This window comes from Equus przewalskii, chromosome 9, assembly GCF_037783145.1.
Source record: "Equus przewalskii isolate Varuska chromosome 9, EquPr2, whole genome shotgun sequence".
Classification (NCBI taxonomy): domain Eukaryota; kingdom Metazoa; phylum Chordata; class Mammalia; order Perissodactyla; family Equidae; genus Equus; species Equus przewalskii.
In genome coordinates, this window is record NC_091839.1 from 4,750,819 (window position 1) to 4,774,483 (window position 23,665).

At 54.4% G+C, this 23,665-nt stretch overlaps 1 protein-coding gene across 1 annotated transcript in view; it reads left to right on the top strand.

Moving 5' to 3' along the window:
* Positions 1-8,308: 8,308 nt before the first annotated feature.
* Positions 8,309-23,665, top strand: part of CHST8 (carbohydrate sulfotransferase 8) — a 113,226-nt gene continuing 97,869 nt past the window's right edge. The window contains exon 1 of the mRNA XM_008526094.2: positions 8,309-8,650. The gene's annotated coding sequence lies outside the window, so the exon portion shown is untranslated. The remainder of the gene's footprint in view (positions 8,651-23,665) is intronic.

A 23,665-nucleotide genomic window follows, 5' to 3' on the forward strand; every position in this document is an offset into this window, starting at 1 on the left:
CACAGTGTCTCCTCACTGTGGGGCCCTGTCCTGGAAGAAAGACCTGGCTGGTCAGTTTTATGAGTTGCAGGGGGCTGGGCGTCTCCCCCCGCCTTTAAACCTTCTTACCTGATGCTCTTTGCACTTACACACTATCCGTGCACTACATGCCTCCCAGTTTCAGCTACTGTTCAAAACAGGATGGCTGTGCTTTCCAGTGAATACTTATTGGCTATTTTGGGACACTCCTGTTCTCAGGAATGACAAGCACCCTGGCTTTTCCCTTTGCTAGCTTTTGGATGTTTTGGGGGATACCTTGCCCACTAGTTTTATTGTGAATGTTTCCCACAGGTTTTTGGTCTTGCCATCTAGTCGTTCTGTCTATTTTTATTAGGGGGTTCAAGGACATTCAATTACACCCCTAGTGTAGACGCCATCTTCTCAGAAATAGCCCAGGGAGAACTTTTAACATGGACGCTTTGACACCCTTGGGGCATACCATGTGACAACCAAACCAGAGGAGAGAAACTGAGTGTCTTGTGCTGATTATGACATTGTAGCAGACCATGTTGATCCCCTCAGCCCATCTGAGTTCAACCCAGGTGACAGTTCCAACCTTAAGCTCCCGCACGTCTCTTCTCTCTCTAGAGTTTCTCTGGGATCTCCAAAGCTTGTTGGCCTGCCTTGTGCTTCCTGAGGTCATTGTCAAATAAACCACGTGACCCTGAATGCTTGTCTCAGTTCTGCTTTTGGGGGAACACAACCCAAGACAGACACCAAGCCGTGTTCCAGTAGCCTTGCCCGTTTCAAACATCTCTTATGTAGTAAAACCTGCTTATGATTTTCAAAAATGGAATGAAGTTAGCCTAATATTTTCAACAGCCTTTGGTGAGACATCTTTTTACTCTACCCAAAAGGAATGCTTGTCTCTCCTGTCTGCACCCTCTTTACCCCCTCAAAATGCCCTGGTCAATTAGCTGTTTCCCTTAGACCTAGTCTTTCCCATAAGCTAGGCTTGTTTTCCAGAGTTCAGCAATCCTACCTTGTAATTGTAGACTCTACCCTTTTTCTGGGCACGGAAGTGAGAGTCCTTTATTTGTAGGTGACAGAGAATCCTTGGTGTTTAACAAAATATATATTGAATTATTGTCCCCCTGCTTCTTTGCAGCTGTGAGTCTGATGAGTGAGGACAGGCCAGGTGAGAAGAGGTCAGGTCAGACGCCACCTCTTCCATTAAGCTCTCCCTGATCCCTCAGAGAAGACAACTCAGCCACATCTCTCACGCCTCCATTGTAATCTGTCTGCATTCCAGTCTGTCTGTCTGTCTTCCTTCTTGACTGTGAGCTGCTCTCCCCCCTGCCTCCCCTCATCCTGTCGCTAACAGTCCCTCAACACAGGCTTGCCAGGAGTCTATGTCCAAAGGCAGGTGGCCCAGACACCTGTAGAAGGGGCTGGGCTCCACCCTCCAGCCTGCCTCCAGCTGGAGCGTCATCTTAGCACAGCTCTAACCAGGGCTGAGCCGGGCCCATGTCCTGCCCGCCGAATCTTGGGACAAGGCACCAAGGCTGGAACAGGCTCAAAGAGTGGACTCATTTGAGTCCGAGACATCACTGCTAAGAGCAAGCAGACAGGAAGCTCTGTCTGAGGACAGGGATGGAGGACAGAGTGTGACAGGCTCATGCTGGGACCTGAAGGGCTGCCTCCATGCCACAGGGCCCTTTGTGTGGCATCAAAAGAGGACATTTGGGTTGTCTTGTTTTTCTAAAGCTAACTTTAAACACTACTGACAGCAAGATGTCTCCAGCGCGAAAGCCAACAGGGAGGCGACGGCTCACTGTTTCCATAGCTACCGCCAGGACGCCACTGGGCAGTGCTCTGAACTCCAGAGCATCTCAGGCTCTGCCTGCAAGATGAAGTTTCCTGGGCTCTGGGAGAGCTCAGCAATGAAGCTGCAGTTGCTTATGTCAGTTTCTGCTGTAACTGCCTTCTATTTTCAGTGACAGGGCTTAATTTTTCCAGGTATCCCAGGGTTTCCCTGCAGAATCCTCCTGAACCCAGGAATCCTGGGAAGCTGGAGATGTTCCTCCCCCCACAAACCTTTTGCAGGTTGTGTCGTCTGCTTCCAAAGCCTGCTGACCTTGCTGCCTTCTCGGCACTGGGGGAGGGCTTAGCAAGGCTGGGAGGGGAGTTTCCCACGTGTCTGGCTGGCGCTCAGTGACGTGCTGGGGGGTGACAGGAAGTTTTAGCATGACCTGCTTCCAGTTTGGAAAACTGTGGAGGGTCTGTGGAACCAAACCCTCTCAGGCTTTTCCAGTTTCTCCTTCACAGGAAGCCTGCAGGACGAGGGTTCGGGTGCTTCTCTCCAAGGCTCGCTTGGGCGTTTCCTGTTGGGGCATCTTCCCAGCTCAGGGAAGAGAGGAGTGGGCAGCGAGGCTGCGGGTCAGGGGCGTTGCTTGGGTGCTGGACTGGGGAACGGGCATTCCTGATTTGCTACCTGTGGATGTCCCTCTGAGGGGCACGCTGCCTGACTGATGGCTCCTTCTGATCGCGTCTCCTTGGATGCGTCATCCACCAGGCTTTTGTTTTCAGGCTTGGAGGAGAGAGTCATCCCGCCAGGTGTTGTGTGGGCTCCTGGCACGGTGTGAAAATGCCGCGTACTCAGGACCACCTGGAGAAGAAGGCAGTACCTGCCGCTAGGTCCCCATTGCCACTGTGGCCGCCCACGTGGTTTATGGCACGACTTGCCTATGCTGAAAGGGGCTGAGGAAACCTTGAGGCTAACTGACCGCCTTTGGGAGATTTTTAGAGTGTCTGTCCTTGGACAAGCAACCATCACTACCGATCCTGGTGACCCCTTTGCCCTCTAGCTCTGAGGGCGCAGACCTGTGGCTCCTCCAGAAGGTGGTCCTTCCAGCCTGGCTATGAAATTGCCACATATGTGTCCTCTTGGTGTCAATTTCTAAGCTCATCTGCTTATAAACCTCCCCAGTCAGGAAAGTCCGAGGGGTACATCCTTACCCGATGGCATGCTCCCAGTGGCATCTGACAAATATTTCTGGAGTGTTCCTATGTAAATATTTTGTTCAGTTCCAAAGCAATCCTTTCTCTCCTTTCAAAACCTCCAAACTCGAGTCTTAATACTAAGTACTAAATATAGAAGAGCATTCAAGTTTGCATTTGTAAAAGTGCTTGCAGCTATCTCAGGAACTCACGATACTTAAGCCCTACTTTCCCACCATATGATGGAAAGAGCCGGGCTGATTTGAACCCTCGGTCAGGGCGGAGGAGACTTGAAAGGGCGCTCTGGGCTACCGATGCTGGAGGGGAGGTCCTGCCCTCAGAGCGTCCGCTGCCCGCCTCAGACCCCACGTGGCGCCCCATGAAGCTGAGTGACCTGCTGCTCTGGGGAGCGAGTGGCAGGCACCTGACAGGAGGCTGAATCTTGCAGATCTGGGCTAAGCCAGAGGGAGTCCTAGAGCACCAGCGATCTCCCCCAATTAGGGAGCGTTCGAAAAGAAGTACCAGTTATTGATGTCATCCAGTAACTTCCTCATTTTAATAGTTACCTCAGTTAATGACTAACAACATTTAACCAAAAAAGAGGGTCAGCCAAGCGAACTTGATCGGACAGACAGGACCGATTGGAATGAGCTTGGTTCGGATCCGGATGCAGATAGATGCACAGAAACGCTACAGAGGCAGGAGAGGTCAAAGCCCATGGGCTGCACAGGGAGGGAGACGCTCCCCCTACAAGCCTAGTCCTGCCTTCTTTGACTGACAGTCAGAAAGCAAACTTCAGCTCGGCCTTGCATGACACGAATGCTGGATCGGTTTCATCCAAATTAGATAGCATTTACTGAATTGTGACAGACCAATCTTCCAGGATTTTAAACTCTTTACCCCAAAGTAAAAAGAAAAATCTCTACCGTTTATGCTCACGGTCTCTTGGACACCCTCCTGCAGTCAATCCCCCACCTTAAACAGCGTTCTCTTCCCACCAAGGGCAGGCCCCTGGAGGGCAATGGGTCTCAAGGATTCATGGGAACTGAAGGGGTGACCAGCAGCAGAGCAGCCCAATTGCTGATTTTTTTTTAATTAAGAAGCACCATAATGAACTCGAGCTTGGCAAGACCTCAACAGAGAAACTAGGCTGGCTCTGAGCCCACTTTGCATGGAGGGGCTGGACTTGGAGTTGGGCCTGCTCCTTCCTGGGCCCTGGGGTCAACAAAGGCCCTTCTGCAGACCTGCTCAGCTTAGACTGGGGGAGCGCATCCCCTCCCGGATACCCGGCGGGTCCTCTCACCCTCTGCTTGCCTGCTGCCCTCCTCTTCGTGGATGCTCAGATCCCCCTCTCTCTGTGAGATCCCCAGGGTCTTTTCAAGAAGTCCTTCCCTTCCTGCCTGAGTCAGCCACAGTCTGTTTCTATGCTTCGCAGAAGCCGTGTCTGTCTTCCAACTCTCGGACACTGGCGTCACCTTAGCCTGCCCCGGAAACCTGCTCTTTAAAGAGGAACTATTCTGTCTGAGGGATGGCGGTGGAATTCCAGACATTATAACAGGTACATGGGATATGGAGGTGCCTGGAACACCCAGCAGCTACGCCAGGGGACCCTCAGACAGGCACACCGACCTCAGGAAATTTCAGATGACTAAACACCGAATTAACAAAGTGACCGGTTCCTCCAGCTCCTCAGAAACCCAAGTGGCGACAGAGAAGGAAAATGGTCGTGGGGAAAAGGGCAAGAAGGGACATTTATTCAACAAGGACCCAGGGGGCCAAGGGAAGCCTCTGGCCTCCTTTCCAGCCAAGGAATTTCAAGGAATCATGGAATCAAAAATCGGGCCTGGAAGGAGCCTAGGAGCCTGGGCTGCACTCCCCTCCCTGTTCCAATGGGGAGGCTAGGTCTCCATCCCACACCAGGGCCGCAGCAGAAGCAGCTGGGGAGGGCAGCTGTGTTCCCAGGGAAGGGCTCCCATCGGGCCGTGCTCTGGCCAGCACTTCAGGGACCCAGCTGTGTCTTGAACTGACTTCGAGAAACCTTGGGCTCACAATATTTCAGAGGCCAGTACTAGGTAGGATGTCCAACACCCACGCCTTGAGGCGGCTGATCTGAGTGTGACTCAGAGCTTTCACGCTCCTCCTGACTTGCAAATCCTTGCGGCCACAAGCAGAGTATAGTCTATTGTCCCCATTTTGCAAAAAAGGAAACAGACTGGGAAGGGCCAGGAGACATGCGCAAGGCCACCCAGCCGGCGCCTCGGAGAGTGGAAACAGACCTCCTGCTCCATCCCGTTCTTCTCTCCTTTCTCCCATGGGATACAGGGAGACCTGCCCTCCGCATGGCTCCCACGGCCTCCTGAGGACAGTGCTCTGGCTCTTTTTTTGGCAACATCATGGGAGGTTTAGGACTCAGGACTCAGTCTCGCCCCTGGGTTCACATCCCCTTCATCCAGCATGAGGTCTCCCACTGTGCTGCCTTCCGCTCCCTGCCCAAAGGAGGGGGGACTCTTCACTCCAAGGGGCCCAGAGCCAGGGAGGGGGCGGTCTGCCCGCTGCCCTCCGCTAAACCTGGTCAGGCCCCTCCTCCTGCGCCCACCCCTGTGGCAGCACACAGAGTGGCTTCAGAAGCTCTCTGTTACCTCTGCTGGGGCTTGGGCTGTGGACTCACGGGGCCATCCACTGAAAATGTCTTTTTACCTTCGTTAGGATGCAAAGGGACAAGTTTGCCACTCATCTTTCAGTAGAGACACACATATCAAAAACCGCAAGCGAGCACACAGGGCTTCGTGCGGCGGGTTTGTAGCCTTTCTCCGCCTCCCTCGCTGCAGAGGCTGAGCCTGACTTTCAAAAAAGGGCACGCAGCCCTTGGCAAACCCTGGGGAGGAGAACTCAGTGCGTGCTGGTGCCAGGGGCCTCAGGCCCCCTTTGGGGCTTTCCCCGAGGGCCTCTCAAAACAAGAAGGCAGTCTGCGTGAAAAATGGAAAAGGGAGCATATGTCAAAGGAATGCACATTGTTGATTCTTAGCAGCGGCTGCCTGAATCTTAGATGCAAATAAGTGCTAATAAGTACAGTTGGAAAATCTAATGGAAAAATCGTCCTTCGCGGGAGGATTGCTGCCCACAGAGGCACCAGGCAGCTGAGGGGCTGACCAGCCCCACTGGCTGCTCCTGTGGTGGGGGTAAAGCCTGTGTGGACTAGTTCTGTGAAAGCAGAGCCTGTGTAGACTTGTCCTGCGGAAGCACTTGTGGTCCAAACCTCCTCCTGGCTGTAGGGCTAGGCTCAGGCAATGGGAACTCCTCCTCCCATCCTCTCCCTACTGCCCGGTGAGCGTGTGGGTGTCTGTGTGTGTGTGCGTGTGTGCATTTGTCCTGGCGTGTGTGTAGGGTACTGAACAGATTCCCTTGACCACTAGGCCTCAACCAGTGTCAGAACCCTGGGTGGTGAGAGGGGCTGGAGGTGTGGGGACAAGGGGACAGGGGCAGGCACTGGTCAGCGCACCCTGGGCTCCTCAGGGGGTAGCTTTCTGCTCCCTTCACCACCCTCCTCTCTGACCTCTTCTTTCCTCCTGCTCTGCTCTGACAGCTGATGGTCATGGGTTGGATAAGGATTCTACTACCCTCATCTTCCTGACACTTGAGTCCTTGTCCCTTACGTTCTGCTCTGATCTGACTCTGACTGAGGTGGCATAGGGCGATTTCAGCTATAAACATGCCTCTCCCAACACACACACACACAGGTAACGCCTAGCCAGCAGAGTGTGGCTGGGCCTAGCACCCTGGGTCTGGCATAGTCTCTGAGCTCGGAGTCTTGGAGAGAGAACCCCAGCACTGAACCTATCCCACTTTGGAATCAGCAGTCCAACTCTGGCTCTGCCGTCTCCAGATGTGGACTCCAGCAACTTGGTGGCATTCTTGTACCTAAGTTTATTCATCTGTAAAATGGGAATAATAATGCCTACTTTGTTGTTGCAAGAATTAAGGAAGATGGTGACAGTGTCGGTCTGCTTAAGTTTGTCTTCCTGCCTTTCCTGGTCTATCTCTGAATGTTCTGAGCTTGCTTGGCCATGAAGGAGGCCTCGAGGCTACCCCGGGGTGAGTCTGGGTGACCCCCAGGCCTACCAGAGCCCCAGTGCTGGGAGCTCCCAAGCATTCCTCAGGAGTGGCTCTGCTTCCTGCCAGGGCTGCCCCCAGCCCTCCTCTCAGGTCATTCAAGGGCCACCAGTCCGCCCCACTCCCCAACTCCATCTTACACTCTCGGTCAGCAGGTTGGAGTCATCAAGCCAACCAAACAGGAGACAGAATGAGAGACAGGAGGGTGAGCATCCTTCACTTAATTTTACTACAGTTTCCTCTGCAGGATTTTGAAAATACGGGGTGTCCCTTCAAGACTAAGAGGTGACAGATTTAGTTTCATGCGGCTCCTGTGAGAAGCCGGCCTGCCTGCCTTCCTGGCAGTGCCCGGCCCTGCAGGTGGGGGCTGCCTCTTCTCAGGAGGAACAAGGACCGGACTCAGAGCCCCGCCTCCCAACCCCCTCAAGTCGCTGCTCTGCCCTGGTGCCTCTGGCTGTGGATCTGTCGCGTGCCCACTGTGTTGCTGGGGGTGTGTACGGGGAGGGATCGGTTGACCCAGGCTGACCTCGTTACCACCGCTCCCAGTTCTCAGGCCCCTGACCCAACAGGGACTTCAGAGAGGCAGCCCTCAAGGGAAAGCCTGGGTCACGGCAGGGCACTTCCAGCTGAATCCAGAGCCCCAGGAATCTGGGGATCCGTGCGGACACCGGGGCCGAGCTGGCCCAAGACCTTGACCGAATCCCACCGAGGAGGCTGCAGCCCAGGGGTCTCAGAATCTTCCTCGCGACCAATCTTCTGCGTTTCGCCCGCCCCGCGCCCCCGCAGCGTTGGGTCCTGGGCGTGCGCTTCTGCCCAGTTCTGCTCGCGGCCCGCTCCCGTGACGCCTTGTCCTTTGCCCGGGTCGGCGCCGGCGTGCGACCCACCGAGGCAGGGGCAGCACTCTGGCCGCAGTCAGGAGCCAAGTGTCAGCCGGGATTTCGGCACTCGGGGAACCCGGGAGACGGGCGCGGCCTCCGACACCACTGCCCCCACCCCCGCGGCCGCCGGACCGCGCCCAGCGGCCGATCCTTCGGAGCGCGCGGCCCGTGGGGTCGCGGGAGCCGCAGAGCGTGCGTGGGTGCGGTGCCCGGAGCTCCCGGCAGGGACGAAGAGATCCTAGGAGCGATCCCTCCCGGGCCCGCACCGCCGTCGCCGCCACCACCGCGGGGCGGGGCCCAGGCCGGGGGCGGGGCGCCGGGCGAGCGCGGCGCTATTTCCAGCCTTGCCGGAGGCTTCGCTCGCACTTCGCTGGGAGCCTCTCGGCGCGCTGGCCGGATCCGCCGGTGGTGGAGAGAGGAGAAGGCGGCGGCGGGAGGCGGGGGACCAACCGGAGCCGGGGGCCGAGGAGGAACACGCCACCGCGCCCTCTCCGTCTCCTGCGCGCTCTAGCCGCCGGCCCCACGCCGCTCGCCTCACCCACCGCACGGGGTTCTTCTCGGAGTGGGAGGAGGCGCCGGGCCCGAGCTGGGGCGGAGGTCCTCCCTGTCGCCCGGGAGCCCCGGAGCGGAGGATTCGCTGTGGAGGACCGCGCCGGCGGCCCCGGGAGCGCCGGCTGCGTCAGGTAAGTGCGCTGCGCCCCCGCCCCACCCCTGTCCCCGCCCTGTGCAGGCTCCCGGCAGGGAGAGGAGCCCCGAAGGGTCCCGGGAGGGCCCGGGTCTGCGCTGCGCCCCAGCCCCGCGAACCCACGCGGATGGGAGTCCGAAGCTGCGGGCAGGGATAGAGCGTGTGGGGTTCCGATCTGGTCGCACTTTGGGGACTGGCTCCAGTAGCAGGAACTTTAATTAGACTTTTGCTCCGTGGATCTCACTTGCCGCCGCGCGTCTGTCAACTGCCACCCCTCGGGCTTCCTCGGTCCCTGCGGATCCTCTGCTCCTCTTCCCGGCCCCGGGTGCTGGGCGCCAGGCTGGAGCGCCCGGGGTGCCCAGGGTTTTCCTGCGTGGTCCAGACTGGGACTCGGGGGCGGGTTGTGGCCGGCAGGGGCGAGGGAGGAGTTAGAGGCCGCCTTGGCTAACTACCGAGCGCCGGAAGGTGCCTCCGCGCTCCATCGCGCGCATCCCCACTCCGCAGCTCTCCGGGGCACCGGCCTGTTTTGTACTCGAGGCAAGTGTGTGCGCATCCGTGATCGTGTGAAGGTGTGTGCATGCGTGTGTCCAGGAGTGCGGGAGTCGGAGCCTCGGGCGGCTCCGGTGGGCGGTGAAAGGACCCGCTTTGCCGCGGGGCCCAGCGGAGCTCTGGCGGCGGCTGCAACTCCAGCTGCTGGCTTCTAGTTCTGCACGCAGGCGAAGGCGCGGTCGCGGGTTTTGGCAGTGCCAGTGCGGGCGCTTGGGTCGGAGGTGACCCCTCTCCCTTCCCCAGCGCGGGACTCACGCCGCCCTAACTTTCTCAGTACGTCTGGTCTCCCGGCCCGGCGACCCCACCCGGAGCTGGCGCGGCAACCGCGCACCGCCGTGGGCTTGGGCGCTCGCTGCCTGTCTGTCCTAACCGGGAAGTAGGGGCCGATCCTGGGGCGCCCGGTCCCACAGCCGTCTCGGCTATTCCAGCGGATCCCGGGTCCTTGGGCGCCTCCCAGCTGGACCCTGAGCCGTGACTGGCTGTGCCAAGGGAATGGGAGTCCAGGGGCTCTATATCTGCTTGGCCGGCATTTGGCCCCCGCAGCAGAGCATGAGGGACAGAGGGTTGAGTGAAGGGGCTGGAGCCCCTCTGGAGTGGATGGTGGGAGGAGCGGTGGCAGAGGGGTACGGGCCGACTAGCCCCTTCCCCATCCCTGGGATGCTCACAAGGTGCACTACCAAGCCGGCTTTCTTTGGGTAACCTCTCACATCTAAGTTCACCTTGACCCTTGCCGGTGGGGTGGGGAACTTTTCCTGAGTCCTCTCTTAGGGCAGCGCAGCCTCTGGAGCAGGAGTGGCAGCGCCCTCTTTAAAATTTCCCACCTGTCATGGCCTGTCCTGCCCACGCTCTGTCCTGTCCCAAGGGCAAGGCAGACAGGCCGCAGGGAGGGGTGACATGCTGGTCCCCGGAGATGACCCCCTTTTAAGCCTGTGAGCCCACTACGTATGGCAGGACAGGGTCTGGGGAGCTCTTGGGGGGAGGGGAAGCACGTTCAAGAGCCTGCATCAGATTTGCCTCTGTGAAGTGACCCACAGGAGGGGTAAAATTCAGACGAGGTCGAGCCTCATAGGATGATCAATAATGCAATAGCATGGAACACAGAAAACCTCGAAGTCTGACCCCATCCCATCGCCTGACCCATTCGCCCTGGGACACACGGATGGCACAACTTATTTATTTACCTGGAATCAGACTCCACGAGAGTGAATTATGTTCCCCAGGTATTGATTTTTGAAAAGACCTCAGATTAAAAAAGTCAAGGCTTTCTTAAAGCAAGATCAAGGATTAATTATTTATAGAGAGACATCAATCAACCGGTGTGGGGGCTCATTTGTAAATTGCCTGAGCCTGCAGGAGGAGCATCTCTGAGTCTCCCTGGCTCCGGCTGGGAGAGGAGCAGGCTCGTCTGACCTCCTGGGCTTGGCAGGGCTTTCTTGGATTGTGACCGGAGGAGGATGCTTTGTAACCCAGCCTGCTGTTGGAGATGCCTTTTTAATCTTGTAGCCAGAATACCACTTGGGAAATTTCATGCATATTTGCTGTGTTTCCGTAATGAACATTTACTGATTACAGAGTATCAAGGGAATTTCATTTTTTAAACATTTATTCAAATCTCTGTTTATGTAAGCTAATAAGTCTGGGAAAGTGTGGTCACTGTATTTTTTTTTTTTTTTTTTTTTTTTACCGTACAGTTGTTGGCAATGTGTGCCTATTAGCCTCGTCTCAGAATTTACCTTCAGTTCACTTAAAAGGAGGAAAGTCAGATTCTCCTGATTAGAAACGTTGTGCAGGCTGCCTCTCTGCTTTTCACTCTGAGTTCATGCCAGCGGCAGCCTGATAGGCTTTTTGTGGTTTTGCTGATGGAAAAGATGGGCACTTAGAGCTTTTGTGGTTGTTTGCTGATGCGTCTGGTTCGAGGTACCTGTGGTGGGCCCTGGCGTCTTGTGGGGCTGCTGGGAGAAGATGTGCCTCACCTTGCCTGCTGCCTGGCCTGGAGTCTGAGACACCTGTCTTTGCTGGACCTGCTGCACCTCCCAGATTTTCCCGTGTGTGGCAGCCACATTGGAGGAGTGTGGAGCAGGGTGGGAACCTATGGGCAGGAAAGTGGACAAAGGATACTGGCAGCTCCTTAGTGAACAACTTGGCAATTAGAGTCCGTAAACACTGTGAAATCAGTGCCCAGCTTTCAGTGAGTGAGACGATAATGAGTTATAAACAGGAGATCTTGTGGTGCTGACCCATGTGGCCATGCCATGGGTCAGTGAGAAATTAAAAAAAAAAATTGAGGATAGTTGTCTGGATGTGTATGTAGAATGGTGTCCTGGAGCTTCGGGAAGTTTGCTGAGGGGCAGGCAGCCTATGTGGTGACGGCACAATGAGAGTCGGTTCCCTGGCTGTCCTTGGAGTCATAGCCAGGACTCGTCTGACTCCAGAGCAGCTGTGTTCCCTCCCTCCTACGAAGAAGCTGCCCAAAGCAGAGGAAAGCCCTGGGCTCAGACAACCAGGGGACAGAACCACAATAGCTCAGGTGGCAGAGGACGCTGGAGATGCCATCTCATTTCTCCCAGCTGGAGGATGTGTGACCCTGCGGTCGGTAAATCACCGTGGCAGAAGATGAGACTTACAAATTGGCCGTGGGAAAAAGTTGTGACTTTTACCCTGTACAAACTACCTGTCATTGGTGATCTGGAGCTCTTGCCTGTACCTGCTGGCCACAGATGCAGCCTCAGCCACTGACACCACGGGGCTGCTTGCGTCCAGGTGCGTTCACACCAAGAAGCAACCCTGATTCCACCTCAAAAGCCGCCTTTCGGCAAGTCAAAGAGTGTCTGTATTCAGGCAGGGGCTGGGGGTGGCAGACACAGCTGCTCTCCCAGGCATTGACCTGGATCTCACCATTCCCGCTCCCCACCCTGCAGGCCATGCATTTCTGGGAAATCAGTGTTTCTTGCTACTGTTGACTGAGGGCAAGGTGCCCTGTCCCTGCCAAGCCATGGCCAGAGCTGGCCCCGGTGAGTGACATTTATTTGAACTAAATTAGAGTTGTCAACATTAAAACCTGAAGCCAGATGACTCTCCACCCTACACTCCCAGTGCCAGACCCGTTGTTGCTCTTCGTTCTGCCATCAATGAATTTTAATGACCACGTATTAGACGTCTGTCATTGTGCCAGGCTCTGGGGCCACAAGGTGAGCGCAACTAAGAATGGTCCCTGCCCTTGTGGGGTTTGTAATCGGATGGGACAGAAATGTCCTCATCATTCATTCGTCACTCACTGATTTGGGCTCTGCCAAACAACGCCATTACTAAACAAATAACCAAACCAGGTGTGATTGTAGGCTATGATCAGCAGATAAAGGAAACACCCGGGAGGTTATGAGACCTACAACAGTGTAATTGACCTAGACTGAAGGGTCAGGAGGACCTCCCTGAAGAGGCGACACTTCAGTTGAGATCTGGAGGAAAAGCTGGAACTAAACAGGGAGGGGAGAGAGGGAGGGAGGGAGGGAGCTGGCCTGGCACAGAATGTGAATGAGTGAGAGGGAGCACGGAGGGCCGTCCAGGGGCTGTGGGGAGGCCCTGTGGCCAGCAGAGTGAAGGCGGGAGATGTAGTTGGAGATACAGGTGGAGTCCCAGCCATCTAGGGCCTTGGAGGCAGGCAGGGCCTTGGGACTTGAGCCGACCAGCTGCTGCAGAGTAGGGAGCTGCAGTAATCCTGGAGGAGGACGGCCGTGGTCCTAGAGGAGGGATGGACATGAATCCGCCAGGGTTTGGTGCTGGATTAGGTGCGGGAAGAGAGACGGCGAGGGTGGTTAGGATCATGACTGGGAGCTCTTTGTGCCCTGGGGCAGGGCCCTCCAGACCAGGGAGTCCCAAGCCCCTCTCTACGCTGATTGGGTTGTGTCCCCCAGGGGTGGGGGTCAGGCACTGCTTGTGTGGCCCTGCCTCTGCTCCCCTGCCCACCTGGCCCACCTTGCAGCTTTGCTCTAAGCCCTTGGCCTTCTGCTAGCTTCTCCCAGGGGTTCGCCATTTAGCCCTAGCTCATAGTGAGCACTCAGTGAGTGCCAGCTCATTGCCCTGAGCTCAGTGCTCTCTGGTGAGAACAAGCTGCTCTGATGCCCACCTTGCTCTGGAGTTGACAGCCCTCAGGCCTGCCTGTCATCCACTTAGCTTCCTGGTCCCCTGGTAGGTCCTTTACCTGCCACCCACTTGTATCTGACCTGGCTGCTGGCTGGCACTAGACTGAGAAAGAACTCCTCTTCTGTGCCCTTTCCTCGTTCTCAGCTTTCTCTCCTTTCCCTCCTCTCTGTGGGAGCCAGTTGGTATCTGCTCCTGCCCTCTGCGAGGGGCTCTGCCCAAGGCTCAGAACTCCAGACTCCCTCGGGTGTCGCTGAGTTCCCTGCGGCTGTGTGTAGCTCAGCTCTGGCCTGGGCCGGGTCCACTCAGCTCTGTCTTTCAGAGGTGGGGTGGGGGCAGCAGGTCTGTGAGTTACCCCGCTTCCCATTGTGCCCACGCTGCTGGCTGCAGGCCCTGAGCTGAGTGGCTGCTGAGATGCAGGCAACAGCCCAGGTCGCTGTCACCTTGTCCTCACTCTTCCCGGGCTGGGCCAGACATGGGAATGGGAGGGACGAGAGCCAAGGGGAGGATGCTAGGAGGTAGAGATCTACTCCTCGGCCCCCGGCCTCTCAGGGGCTGGTTCCTCCAGCCCCTAGGCTCCTTGCCTGGAGAGTGGCCTTGTCAGACTGGTTTTCCTTTCTATCCTGGCTGCTGCCCTGGGTGCCGTGGACCACTGGACATGCCCACGTGCTTGTCAGTGGGAAGGTGACACAGGAGAGCCCCTCTGCCGGCAGGCCCTAGCCCAGGCCTGGGTTGACTCATGCTAGGCAAACAAGTCCTCCCCAGCTTCGAGGCTGCCTCTTCTTGGGGACTGACTCATCTCCCCGGACAAGACTCATCTGCCCAAGCCTGTGAGCACTGAGACCCACCTCCAGCCCGGAGATGAGGGCTTTGCTTCCTGTGCTCCTGAGGGGAGCATCCAGGCACCCAGCAAAGACTAACTGGAGTCCTTCCACATGCAGAGCCTCCTGCCAGGCGGGCAGAGGCCGAGCAAACACAAAGAGGTCACACTGCTGGTGCGAACCCCGCTGTCTCCGCCTGTCTTGGCCATTATGAGTTCCGCACAGAGAAGATACTCAGTGGTTACTGCTGGCAGGCAGAGTGAGCTAAACTGTGCAGTCTGTCTACACTGGTGGAGCCAGTGTGTGATGCACATGATCTATCTACACTGGTCAAGTCTAGTGTATGAGCGCTGGAACCTTCCATCTAGTCTGTGCCTGTCCCACTCCTTGCTGCGGTCTTTGTATGAGGTTCAGAGCTCTCCGACTCTGGCCTCTGTGACTTTCCTGGTGGCTGAGCTCAGCTCAGGCCCCGCCTTTCAATCAGACCTCGGCCCTGCCGATGGGGTTCTGTCTCCCAGAGCTGAAGTGGTTGAGCCCCATGTACAACGCAGTCTGTCTACACTGGTTGAGCCAATGCACAAAGCAGGCACTCTGTCTACACTGATTGAGCCCTGTTCATGATGTAAGCTGTCTGTTTACACCGATTGAGCTCAGGCAATCTGTCTACACTGGTCAAATCAATGTGTTACACAAGCCATCTGTATAAACTGTTTGAGCCAGTGCTCAAAGCAGGCACTCTGTTTACACTGGTTGAGCCAGTGGGTAACACAGTCAGCCTGTGGCTGGCTGAGGCCAGTGTTCTGGGCTCCTTCTGACACCTTCACCAGGAATACTCCCTCATATACATCTGGGTTCTATTTGAGTCCCACTTCCAAGGAGCTTTCGTTGACGATTCCCTCAGCTTTCCCCCCATGTCTTACTCGAATCTCTTTGGTGGAGGCTGCCTCGGGGCTGGGAGTGGTGTGGAAACAAAGCAGGGTGACACATCGTGATCTCACCTGGATGTCCCCCCCACGTCGTGCTTGGGGGCTGAGCCTGCTGCGGTCACCGGGTGCAGAGGCTGCCTGCTGTCAGTGGTCGTGGCCACCTCGCCATCCCTCACAGCAGCCATTCACACACTGTTTTCTCCTGAAAGACACTTAGGCGTGGATTACTGCCTTGGTGTGCATGGTAAACTGCATTTCTCCAGAGTGGCTGCATCTTACCGTGTCCTGCTTTGATTTTGGGCTGTCGTCTCCATCGACGTCATTTTACCTCGTGAGGGTCGGCCTCATCTGCAAATTTAATTTCATGACCATTCATCCCTGTGAAGGTACATCTATGCCTATTATTTAACTCTTCTCGATTCCCTCTGCCATGAATTGAAGTGTCAATGGGTGGTCATGGCAACCAGCTCCACCCCTGGCTCCAGCACACGCAGCCACCGCTGGGCTGTGACAGAAGCCAGCACCTGGAGTCAGACTGCCTGGGTTCAAATCTCAGCTTCACCCTTTGGGCACTGTGTGGTCTAGGGACTTGGTTTCCTCATCTGTAAAATTGGGATGACAAGAGGACCCACCTCATAGAGCTGTTGTGCCTAACAGATAGCCAGCCCATAGTAAGTGACAGCTGCCGTTGTTATTATCATCTTCCGTGTTTGGTCTTTGAGCCGAGGCTCAGTCCCTCTTCATCTTGGGTGCAAAGAAGCATGTTGATCCAGGGCCCTGCCTGGTGATGTGACAAAAGCTAAGGGGGCTGTGACCCCACTGGCTGGTTTCCCCTCAAGTCCCACCCATTCTAAGCAGTTTCCTATCCATACCTTTTCCCTGTCCTGCGTTTGGTACATTTTAAAACTTTTTGTTCCAAGTAGAGTGCGCATCCCGAAAAGTGCACAGGTCGTGTGTACGATGCAGTGATTCTGCGCAGCCAGGCCTAGGTGCCGGCTGTGGGGCGGGAATCAGAACGGGACCAGCACCCCAGCAGCCCCTCCAGGCACTTCTCTCCGCCAAGGTAGCTGCTCTCCTTACTTGTAATGACGTTGGTTGATTTTCCTTGTTTTTAAACTTGATAAAAGTGGAATCACGTTCCCATCGTGTTGGTGAGATTGCCGCATGTTGCTGGGCGTGGTTGCCATTTGTACATTCTTGTTTCTGTGTAGGATTCCGTGTGAATAGCCCCAGTTTATTTCTCCATTCTCCTGCTGACTGCTATTTGGGTTGTTCAGAGTTTGGAGCTATTGCGAACAGTGCTGCCGTGGATATTACATGTGTCTCTTGGGCAGGTGTGCACATTTTAATAAATATGTACCTATAAGAGAATCGCCAGGGCTCAGGATGTGCACATGTTCATCTCTTGTAGGTGCTGTTAAGTTTTCTCTAAAGTAGTTGCATCAGTCCTGCCCCCCGTGGCTGCCACCGGTTACATGTGAGAGTTCTAGTTGCTCCACAACCCTTCCAGCACTTTGTGTTGTCAGTCTTTTTCACCTTAGCCATTCTTTGAGTATGGAGAGGAATAACACTGTGGTTTTAACTTTATTTCACAGATGACTAATGCAGTCTATTTTTTGCCCAGGATATGTTGAACTTGAAAACATTATTCAACAAATTTGAAAATTCACTTCCATCTCCAAACTGTAGATGTCTTAACTGTCTGCAGGTGCTCGTGAGTCACTCTGCTGGGCGGGTTTGAATCTGCCATGTTGGAAGGTAGGGGATGGAATGGACAGGTGTGTCTCTGGATGAGCCCGGGGACCTGCCTACCTCCCCCAGAATCACCTGGGAGCTTGTCAGAGATGCAGACGCTGGGCCCCGCCCCAGCTCCCAGTCACCGGATGGACCCCCATGATCCATCAGTCTCTCTGGGGCTCATCTTTCTTTCCCTCCACAAATTCCAGGAGCATTAAGACCACCTTGTCTCTCATGTTCACTGCTGCATCCCCGTGCCTGGAACAGTCTTGGCACAGAGTGGGGCCCCGTAAATACGCACTGAATGAAGGACCAGATGATAAAGCACTGCCTATTGGCCTCTGTCTTCTCCCGCCCCAGCTGCTTGATGGGGCTTTGTTGGTCACCTGGGCTGCTGTGGGGAGGGCTCTGGAAGTTGGGCTTTCAGACCCCGGAGGGTGTCCTGTCCTGGTGCTCTGTTCCTCTAAATGACCTGCTCCATCTCTAAAGCCAGCTTTGGGCAAGCCTGTGGTTCCAGGCCCCAGGCTCTGTGCTGGTGCCCCCAGAGCCACATTCACCCCCAGCACTCCAGGCACTGGCCATTGACTAGCATCCCCCAGGTGACCTCATCCCTAATCTGTCATTGGGTCCCTCTGGAGAAGCCTGAAAGCAGCACTCCATCCCTGCTCATGCAGCCTCCTCAATTCTCCACCACCACCTTTTCATAGATGACAGGCCTCCTGGTCGAGTGAAGGCAAAAGGGCCAGTCTCGTCCCACCTCGTCCACTGCTGCCCCATCACATTTTGATGGGGACCATGGTGAAGCCTCCTTTCTTCAGATGTGGCTTGTTCCCTTTCTCCTCAAGTCTGGCATCGTCATTTGGAAAGTAGCATGACCTGGGGGACAAGCGCTCTGGGTCAGACCGCTTGGGTTCAAATCAAGGTTCTGAGACCCAGCTGTACACGCAACTCTGACGCAACCAGTGGGGGATGCCTGGAGTGGCTAGATCTCTGAGGTTGGGGAGTGAGGCCGAGGGGTTCTGGCTGAGGCATCTGCCGGGGCCTCCATGGAAGAAGGAGGCCTGGGCTAGTCTTCAAAGATGGGGAGGGCGGAGACGACACCTCATGGACCACTCACTGTGGGCCCTGCCCCTGAGCATCAGCAATGTGAAGTCCTCAGGGAAGGACATGCGCTAAGCCCCCAGGAGACCATGGTCTGATTGACCCAACACATGGGGGCATAGAGCAGTGATCAGAGTTCACTGGTGAGTTATGGAAGGCTTCATGGAGGAGGCGAGCTTGGGACTACATATCAAAGGCCAGGGTGAGAACTTTATCCTCACGCCCATAGAAATTCCCTCCAAACTGCGGGACCACGGGGCATGGACAATGTGAGCCAAATACCAGTCACTTTAAAATAGGGCAACAAAGAATCCATGACACACACATTGTTTATGCTATGTGGAGGCGGGTGTTCGAAGATGGAAGAGCTAAATGCAGTCTGGGAAAAACAACACCTTTTTTTTGTGTGTGCGTGGAAAGACAGATTAGAAAGGTTTATGGTCTTCTGTGATAACTAATATGAAAGGTTTATCAAAGTTAAAAAAAAAAAACCTTGACGCTCTCTCCAAAATTGATTTGAAGAGTTGGCAGATTTGAGGAATCATTCAGTAACGTTTTATGGGTCGATGCTAATTTGATGCAGCAGACCCATGCGTCGCGCCAATTTACTGCCAAACCAACATTAAGCACGGACCTTCCGTGCAAGGTTTATAGGCGGACGGCTCATAAAGATGCATGCTTGACAAGTATTTTGCTTCTCTTAGGATGTGCAGTATGAGGTGTTTATCAAAACCAACTAAATCGCCCTCGCCTTTTACTCGTAAGCATTCTCTGGGGACTTCAGGCCTGGATCCCGTGCAATATTTCATGCAATATTTCCCATGCGGTATTTCCTAACGGGGTCTCCGTCTCCAAGGGTGCCCTAAAATGAATCAAAGATTGCACCTAAATGAGATCTGTGGCCCCAAGGAAATCCATTTCCTGCTTTCATTTTAGCTCCCTGGCTGACGTGTGATGGATACCTACGCGTCTCTCTTGGTCCAAAGACACTGTCAGAGCCTCCTCGTGAGTAAGGAGATCATCAAGCTTTATTTGTACTTTGTTGGAAGGTGTTTAACGATAAAAATTATCAAAACTCCTGTCTTTCACCACTGAGAACCGCTGCTTGTGTTTTCCACAAATGAAAGTGGACTTTCACGGGCTTAGTGTACTCTGCAGCGCCTGGTCCCTCCGTCCCTCCCACCCCAGTGTTAATTACCCGGCTTAAGTGAAGAAGGGCGCTGGAGGGGAGGAGGCACCAGACCGCTGTCAGGGCCGAGCCCCGGGGGTTTTCGCAAGGGGAAATTTGATCTTGGGCAAATGTCAGGGTGGTTTTGAAATCTGTGTTATGATATCAGCTCATTGCCAGCGTAGAGCTTCATCTGGATTTCATAAATATTGTATGGGGCTCTCTTACAGCCACCTCGGCCTGCTGGGGATCATGACAGCCACCCCCCAACACACATACACACACCCCATCACAATTGCAATCTAGGGCAGAGTTGTCAGGAAAAGCCAATTGATGATATTTCAATCACGATGTTCTCGTAAAGAATTCCATTCAAATTCCTTTGGAAAGGGAGTTAAGGCTTCCGGCTGCGGCTGGGAGAATGATATGCTAAATGTAGCTTCCTGGGGCCCTGGCAGCCATCCAGGCTCTGTAATTTATAAATCTCCTTGTTGGTTCTCCAAGTGACCTTGGAACCTCCATGCTGGTGAATTCCTTAGGTTCACACGTTGCCCTCCGTCCTCTTGGGAGAACGGTCCCCAGACGAGCGCCCCCAGCACCCATCAGGCTGGAGCTTGAGAGAAAGGATGTGAGCAGGGCGCCTGGGCAGCACGTGGCAGGTGACTGGAAGATTGCTGGTTGCTGCTGACCTTCCCTCTGAAATTTGTCAGCTACGAAACGGTCCGATATTGCGTTTAAAGGCAGCCTGCAGGTGATGGGAGCCTCTGTGCCGCCCCAGCCCACAGCAGGTGATCCTGGAAGAGACGGGGAGGGACAGTCTGCAATTACGTTCATCAGCTCTTTTTGGTTGAGGGATAAACAAAATGGCCCAAACTGCTGCTCTTACAGATTCCAGCAGAGGAGTGGCGTGTAGGAGAGATTAACGTACAATTAAAACCCGGTACGGGTAAATTACAGGGTGACAGCTATCTAATGCAAACACTGCAGACGTGTAATTAAGAGGAGTTACGGGTTCTCAACGATGGATTTGCCAAGGAAAGGGCTGGGAGCTGCCAGGGGAGCGGGAAGGGCAGGGACAGGGCTGGGACAGTGTGGGGGCGGCGGAGGTGGTGAGGGGGAGCCCCCACAGCGTCTGGGGGGCTGTCTGGGACATGATGGGAGCCACAGCCCCATGGGGTGGCGCAGCTGCCTCGGCAGCGGCTGCAGGTTCTCCTTGTGGCTTCCAGCTCTTTGAGGAGCGCCCTGCTCCCCCCCCTCACCTTTGGCTCTGTGGCAATGAGCGCCCATGGATGTCTTTTTTTTATGTTTTTAATTTCTCCTGCTTTGTCAGCTTTTTAAGGAATATGTTACATTATGTGGAAATTGGATGCTAACAAGATTTGTATGAATAAATTAGACTCTTAACTTTTTATGTTATTACAAAATTGAAATGGACTCTAATGACAGTCAGAATTAATGTTCTGTTTCAAATAAATGCCGGGGATGTGACTGAATTTTCAGTGCACTCTCCTCTTGAGTCTCTAGCCCTTCCTATAAAGCCTCTCCTGAGAGAGGGGGCTCTTTCCCCATTCAGTGGGGCAGCCCTCTTGCCCTCAGGCCTGGTACCGGTCTCTAGGACACCCCTGATGCTCCCAGGGGGTGCTCTGCCCGCACCCTCCCATGGGGGCTGCTGATGCTACCCGTGGTGCCCCCCAAGCAGACTTGCCCTCAGCCTCAGGGGGCTTCTTGCCCAAGGTCACATCCCATCGGAATCACTGGCTGGCTGACATGTGCCTCCCAGCCCCTGAGCGCTCTGTGGGGCCAGCTCAGGCCTCAGTTGTGCGGCTTGCGAGTTTTCCGTCTGCCCATCCCTGCCTTCCTTACTTCCACGGAGGGGGCTCTCTCTCGAGCGGTCCCCAGTAGACCCCAGAGTTTCCAGGGGACTCAGCCCGCGACACCTGAATTTAGGGGTTTCGGTTTTCCCAAACCAGCTGTCTGCCAGGTGAATCTCATCTGCTGGGATCACAGTCCCCGAGGACCAGGATTGCTCTTTCTGCTCTGTGTCCCCTTCTTGAGCCCAGGCCTGGGGTGAGGTGCTGACTGGGTCTTGGCCCCAATCCAGGTCCCCCTGGGTAGGGTCTGAGCAACAGCAAGGCCAAGGGCTCCCCTGGATCTGAGCTGCCACGCCACCGGGGCAGACATGTTTGGGGGGATTTTGTATGATGAAAACCCCTAGATCCCCAAAGGGCAGGCAGAGGGGGGGCTGAGGGCCCTGGGAGTGGGCACTGGCTCCTATGGCTGACAGTGGGGGTGGGGGAAGGTGGCCTGTAAACTGGGGAGAGAGCATGAGGCAGCCTAGACAGGGAGCTGCCCAGGTGGGAATTCAGCCCCCCTGCAGCCAGGCCTCGCGGCGGGGAAGTGGTGCGTCCGGGATGCCTGGGAAGGGGGCAGTGGGACTCAGTGCCCGCTGTCCTTGCAGGAAGGCACGGGCCTTCAGGGTGGCCAAGTATTTGAGTATTCAAGAATGGGTAGATTTTTGTATGAAATCTCTTTCCTTCTAAAGTCTGGAGACTAACTCAAAATTTAAAATCAGAGTCCTATACTGACCAAGCAATATGCCTGTGAACTGCATTTAGCTTGTCAGCTCGAGGAATTTGGAGCCCAGAGCTTCACTGGCAAGGAGGACAGTTCCCTACCCGGAGGGTGAGGGCCAGAGCCCGCAGAGGGACACTAACAGTGAAGACTGCAGGCCACGCAGCAGACCCCTCCTGGGTGCCCTCCTGGGACTCCCCAACCCCTCTGCTGGCAGGGGGTCCTTCCCACTCGGGCTGTGGGCGTCCGGGCTGCTGGCTGAGCCCGGCGTGCAGTTGGATCACGGCAAGCCCAGCCCTGGTCAGCTGGCCACTCAGCTTGGGGCTTGGTGTATGAGTGGGTTGCAGAGAGGCCCTGTGCAGACCCCCACCCCACTTCTGAGGGACCTCAGCTCAGCATTCCTGCCTCCACCTTCCCAAGTCCCAGCAATTCCCTGCAGAAATGCCATACCAGGAGTAAAAAGGAGAAAATAAAAGTCTCACCACCCAGCCCGTCCTCTGGATCTGGAGTTCCCACACATTGCCACAGAGAGGGAGTATCTTACGTTTAAATCACTTTATATACATAAACTTGTAAGTCATATTCATTTTATAAAAATGTAATAATTTTTATGCCTGCCGCACATAGCTTGTTTAATCATTTTATATATCACGAGCGCCTGTCCATGATAATGGATCTGTTTCCATCCCGGCTTCTGGCACCTGCACGGCATTTCTTTGTATGAATTTATCATAATTTATGTAAACAGTTCCCTGTTGGACATTTTGTGGGTTTTCCTTTTTGTTTTCCAATTTTAAAGAATGTTGAACTGAGCGTTCTTGCTGTGTTCCTGTGTGTCATTTCGGGATCACTTCCCAGCAGTGGAATTGTTGGCTCAAAAGGGGCTGCATAGTTTTAAGACTTAATGCTTCCCGACAAATCACCTTCCAGAAAGACCAGCAGTGCATGAGTGTGCCTTTTTTCTCATACTCACACCAGAAAATCTTTGTTTTTTAAATCCTTGTCAATTTGATAGATTAAGGAGGGGCATGCTTATTGCTGTTTTGAAATAACTTTTATTTTCATGAAAGTACTACATATGTGTAGGTAAAAAGCATCGATAATAAAAGGCTTATAATAAACCCAGAAGCCTCTGCCTCATGCCTCACCACCTCTCCCAGTCCTGCTCCCAGGGGCAACCAGCTACGACTCTTCCAGCTACTTCCCCGGCACGTATTAGTACCTCTATATTTCTGTATAACATGCGTAAGCTGCAGGTGTAAAATGGCCCAGCAATTGTCTCCGCCTCATTTATTGAGCACTCACTCTTGGCTTACTTTTTTAAAATGCCAGCATCATCATTTGCTTAATTCTTATATTTACTGCGGCCACTTTTGGACTCTCCTGTTTTAGTCTGTCTAATCTAGTCCCAGAACCTGCTGTTTTAATGATCATAGCTTATGAACACATTTTTAATATCTTAGAAGGCAAGTTTCCTCTCATTGTTCTTGTGTGAACAAGGACATTACATTTTATTGTTATTGTTTTATTGTTTCTTTAGGAATATTGGGTCAAGTTTCAAATAATATGGAATAGAGATTTGTGTTGGGATTGTGTTTCATTTATAGATAACTTCAGGATAAATTTTCAGGTAAACTGACCTTTTACTATATTTGTTATGTTTTACCATATTGAGTCTTTTGATCCATTTATTCAACAAATGTGTGTTGAGAAGCAACTGTGTGCCAGGCACTGTTCTAGGCACTGGGGATGCATCCAGAAACAAAGCAGAGGAGGATCCCAGCCCCCAGGCAGTCAACATGATAGTTGCTTTGAAAGCCAAGCAGGGTAAGGGGGATGGAAGTGTGGGGTGGGAGGAGGGATGGGTCAGAGAACTAAGTGGGGTGTCAGGGTGGGCCTCACTGAGAAAGTGAGACTTGAGCAAAGATGCGGTTTGAGGGAAATGAGGACATGGGCCATACAGGCGGTTCTCAATCTGGGGCAGGTGTGTCCCCCAGGGGAAT